Genomic DNA, 5,626 nt, shown 5'->3' with positions numbered 1-5,626 from the left:
AATGTTCTCCTGGTTCTGCTCATTTCACTCAGCATCAGTCCACTTAAGTCTTTCCAGGTTTTTCTGAAATCTGACTGCTCATCATTCCTTATAGCATAATAGTATTCCTTTATGTTCATATAGCACAACTTGTTCAGCCACTCCCCAATTAAAGGGCATCCCCTCAATTTCCAATTTTTTTTGCCACAAGAAAGAAAGCTGCTATAAATATTTTTCTACATGTGAGTCCTTTTCCCTTTTTTATGATCTCTTTTGGATACAGATGTAAAAGTGGTACTACTGGGTCAAAGGGTATGCACGGTGACATAGATCTTTGGGTATAGTTCTAAATTGCTCTCCAAAATGACTGGATCAGTTCACAACCCCACCAACAATGAAATGCCATTTATTTTATTCAAATTAGCTCAGAAGTTTTAAGTTTTAGCTTATGAACATATGGTTGTTCAGTCATTTTTCAGTCTTGTCCAGCTCTTCATGACACCATCTGGGGTTTTCTTGACAAAGATACTGTAGTGGAGTGCCATTTATTTCTCTAACTTATTTTACAGATTAGGAAACTGAGGCAAAAGGGTTAAGCAACTTTCCCAGAGTCACACAGTAGTGAGTGTCAGGCAAAATTTGAAGTCAGGTCCTGATTCCAAGTCTTGTAAGGGACTCAATTTACTGGCTGCCTAGTTGCCCCATGAATATGTAGAGCTTTCTAATCTTTATTCCAATCTCTAATCATCTTTCATTGTAAGATTTAAAAAATAAACAACTTTTAAGTACAGTTGATTTCAGTGTCAAAGTTAGAAATCTAAAAGCAAATTTATATCACAATCGAATGTACTTTAAATAAAGCTATCTTCTCAATATGCTACATGAATTTCCCTTCCAATGGAGTCACATGATAAACCTCTGGACATCATTCAAGTGGTGCCTGGAAAACTCATTTTGAGGGATGCCCTAGATAGGATGATAGAGATGACAACTTCTGACATGCCTTCCAGTTTTTATTCTATTATTCTATGCTTTTATGAACATACGAAAGGGCTAAGTGCATATGCAGGAAGGTATTAGAGAAGAAAAGATGATTAGGAGGAATTGAACCTAAGAATACTTCCCTATTGGGTTATATATTTCTTTCAAGCAAGGATTAAATATCATTTCACTATTTTATCCTCAAAATCTAGCATCATGCTAAGTGTACGTTACTGTTTGGAGTATAGATCTTATTTAACTTAAATAGAGAATTCCCTCTCTTACTGTTGACTGGCACTCTTTCAATTTTACAGATGAGGAACTTGAAGCAAATAAGGTTAAATGACTTGCCCAGGGTCACATAGCTAGTAAATGTCTGAGGCCAGATTTGAACTCATAAAGAGGAGTCTTCTTGACTCCAGGTTTGGGATCCTAACCACTGCACCACATAGTTTCCCATCTCTGCATAGAGTTACCTAAAGCAATGAGGGGTTTTTGCTTGCTTAGGGTCATACATCTAATATATTACAGAGAAAGGATATAAACTCAAGTCTTCCTAGCTCTAAGGTCAATTGTCTGTTCTCTATCCCACATTGACTCTAATGTATATAAAGGACATTTAATAACTATTCAAATATTCCTAGATTAGTGATCATATAATGTCATAATGAGTCTAAATATTCATAATGGAAGAAGCCAATAGTTTAGAAATAGGTAGAAAAAAACCCAATAGTTTACACAGAGCATGACAAGCAGTTGGAAAGTTGGATAGTTTTGTTTTTTGATCATTTTGTTTTAATCCATCAATGTATGTATGCATGCATATATATATATATATATATATATGTTTATATGTATATAGCTGTATCTACAGCTATGTATCAGGTAGGTGGCACATTAGATAGAGTACTGGGCCTGGAATTAGGAAGACTCATTTTCTTAAATTCAAATCTGACCCTAGACACTTGCTAGCTGTGTGACCCCAGGCAAGTCACTTAACCCTGTTTGCTTCAGTTCTTCATTGAACTATTCCAATATCTTGTCAAGAAAACCCCAAATGGGGTTATGAAGAGTTGGACAAAATTGAAAACAACTGAATTGAACTGATGTGTGTATATTTACACACATATATTGTTTCATATTACTAATAATTATTTTAAGCAAGAAGTTGTGAGGGAAAAGTCATTATCAAGGGCACGAACGACTCTAATAGTAGATGGGATAATCGTGTATTTAGAATGAAGGAATAACAGATGGATAAGCCTGAGTGCTACATTAATCAATATGTCAAGGACCACCTGTGGATTTATCTGTGAGGGAATCCCATCTCCTGATACATATGGAGATAAATTTATAACATAGTAGAAAACTATTAGGGAGCTTTTTGATGCTCAGAGATGTTAAGTGACTTTCCCATGTTCACACAGCCAGTTTGTTTAAGCAACAAGATTTGAACCCAGACCTTTCTGACTGTACTCTTTCCTCTATGCCACAATGCTTTAATTTCCCTGATATATCCAAAGAAATAGAGGATGGCTTGCAGTATATATGCTATAGAAAAGAACTAGGAACAGACTCAGAAAAAAATCACTGGATGTGTAGGACATATTCACTATGTAGATATCATTGATTTTTCTAAGTGGTTAAGTAAGATTACCATCACATGGTTAATTTGATGACATATGGCTGTTTAACTCACACTCATATATGTATATTTGTATGATAAAGAGTGAGACAGATAGAGAGAAGAAAAAGAAAGAATTGTTCCAGATCTATTCATTCTTCCCTTTCCCCGTTATTTTCTTACAAAACTTTTTATTCCTCCAAATGAATTTTTAAATTATTATTATTATTATTATTATTACTTTTTCAGGGCAATGAGGGTTAAGTGAGTTGCACAGAGTCACAAAACTAGTAAGTGTCAAGTGTTTGAGGCCAGATTTGAACTCAGCTCCTCCTGAATCCCGGGCCAGTGTTTTATCTACTGTGCCACCTAGGTCCCCCCCACCCCAATTTTTTAAAATTATTTTATCTGGCTTTATAAAATATCACTTTGGTATTTTTCTTGCTCCTTTACAAAATCTGCACAATATTTTTGTTCATATTTTCTTTTTTGTTATTTTTGCATGGTCTAAGCATGAGTACTGAAGTTCCTTCCAATTTTTGAAATAGCCCTATACCCCCAATTTTAATGAATATTTGTGTCTCTATAGTTAGTTATTCAGCATGCTTTGGTAAATTGACTGCCAGATATTTTATGCATTTTATAGTTATTTTGCATAGAGCTTCCCTTTTCATTACAATTTTCTGAATTTTGTTATGTGGAAATATAAGAAATGGTTATGGGGTCATTCATTGTGTAGTCTGACACTTGACCAGATCTATAATTTTTTTCCCAGTTAGTTTCTTTGCTAATTTCCTAGTTTGTTTTTCTTTATTTTTAAGAGAAAGCTTACACAGTGTAATGGACTTGGTTTCAAGAAAATTTGGGTCTGATCTTACCAAAGACATTTTATTAGCTGTGTGACCCCAGACAAGTAAATAAACATTTCCCTCATTTGTACAATGAGAATAATAATAGCATTTTTGTGAGTTAAATAAAATAACACGTGAAAAATTTTATAATCTGTAAAGCCTATATAAAAGATATTTATATTATATTATATTATGTTGTATTGTATTATATTATTGTATTGTATCATATTGTATTATATTATGTCATGTCACATCACATCACACCACAACAAATCACAACACATCACATCATATCAAATTATATATTATTATATTATTCCAAGATAATATCATTGGTAAATTGTGATAATTTTCTCTCTTCCTATAATCATACCTTTACTTTTTTCAGTTAGTGTATATATATCTATAGATCTATAGATATAGATATCGATAGATATAGATATATACACATACACACATATATATTTATATATCTATGTGCACATACATATATACACACATATATACATATACACATATATGTATATATCTATGTGTGTCTTTGTGTGTATATATAGAAACTTAATTTTTATTCTTGTGTGTGTATATATATATAAGCTTAATAACTTTTATTCATTGCATATATTTCTTGTTTGAGTTTAGAAAGACACATTCTGTCATACATATGCTAATAATGCATATTAAGCATTTATATATATAAATATATGGCTTGAATTTCATCTAATTTTTTATTATTGAATTTCAACATTATATCAGTAGTTCATGGAAGATTAATATTGCTATTGGTTTATTTACTCTGGAAACATTTATTAAGTGCTCATTATGAGCCTGCTATTATGCCGTGTTGGGATAACATATATACATGCATATACATATATAATAAATTAATATACACACTGTACCCATTATCAAGGAGCTTACATTCTGATGTGGGAAATAAGCAAATAATAATAATAATAATGTGTATATCATATTATGTGTATATGTAATGTATTTTACATATTATATGTAATGTGTATACATATATATACACATATACACAGTGTGTGCATATGCATGTGTGTTTGTGTGTGTGACGTATACATGTGCTAAGTGGGATATAGTTCAAGAGGGAAGATTCTAGTAGTGGAAAGGACTAGGAAAATTATTTTGCAGAAACTGGGATTCAATTTCAGTCTTAAAGGAAGTCAGAATCAAAGAGGTAAAGCTAGAGAACATTCAAGCAATGAAAGACAAAAGAAAAGTCCCAGTGCAGAGCTGTGAGGGGACAGATAATTAGTGTGCACAACCTGTTTTATTGAATATAGTTCGTTAAGTATAATTGAGTTTCATGTAGCACATATACCAAACTTGCAATAATAAAGAGAAATTTTACATGGCCCCTGGAAAAGGAAACACGCAAAGTTATGAAGCATTTACAATTTTTAAAAAATCATTATGTAAGTTAGGTGTTCATCCCTCTTGAGATTAAGGACTTTTATGTCCATTTTTTTTTTCCAGATCACATGTTTGCAATTCCTACTTTTATAGATTCACTTCATAAAGAGTACATTTTGTTGCTACTTCTTATTTTGGATTTATGAATTTCTTTGCTCTTTATATATCTTTCTTATAAATATCAGATGTTGGGGTTTGGTTTTGTTATAGATTATGCAATTCACATTTCATTCAATGATTTAGTCTATTCACATTTAAAATTTTAAAATGTTAGAATTATGTTTTTCTGTATATTTGTCTATAATATTTTTCAGATGAAAAAGTCTTCTTCTTCTTTTTTTTTTTTTTTTTTTTTTTTTTTTTTTTGCGGGGCAATGGGGGTAAGTGTCAAGTGTCTGAGGCCAGATTTGAACTCAGGTACTCCTGAATCCAGGGCCGGTGCTTTATCCACTGCGCCACCTAGCCGCCCCCAAAATCTTCCTCTTTTAACTCAATGCTTTCTACCCTTTCTTTTCCCTCTCTAGGATTAGTTTTACTTAAACTACTTTAATGTAACTCCATTCCCATGTATTATTTTTCCCCATTCATCTATCCCTCCAAATTGTTAACACCCAAATTTTGGGGTTTAATTAAATTATTTGTTGATCTTTATTTTCTTTTTTATTAATTGTTTCTTATTTTTGTTGTTGTTCAGTCTCTTTTCACTTGTTTCTGATTCTCTGTGACTTCATTTAGGGTTTTCTTGGCAGAAATG

At 32.2% G+C, this 5,626-nt stretch overlaps 1 non-coding gene across 1 annotated transcript; it reads left to right on the top strand.

The window, feature by feature from the left end:
- Positions 1-4,758: 4,758 nt before the first annotated feature.
- LOC122727052 lies at positions 4,759-4,861 on the top strand. The gene has a single exon (XR_006353021.1). It is a non-coding gene; the product is annotated as a U6 spliceosomal RNA (small nuclear RNA).
- The last annotated feature ends 765 nt before the right edge of the window (positions 4,862-5,626 follow it).

Source organism: Dromiciops gliroides, chromosome 4, assembly GCF_019393635.1.
Source record: "Dromiciops gliroides isolate mDroGli1 chromosome 4, mDroGli1.pri, whole genome shotgun sequence".
In the NCBI taxonomy this organism is placed as follows: domain Eukaryota; kingdom Metazoa; phylum Chordata; class Mammalia; order Microbiotheria; family Microbiotheriidae; genus Dromiciops; species Dromiciops gliroides.
Note: the sequence above shows the minus strand (reverse complement) of the source record. Positions and strands in the feature narration are given on the sequence as shown.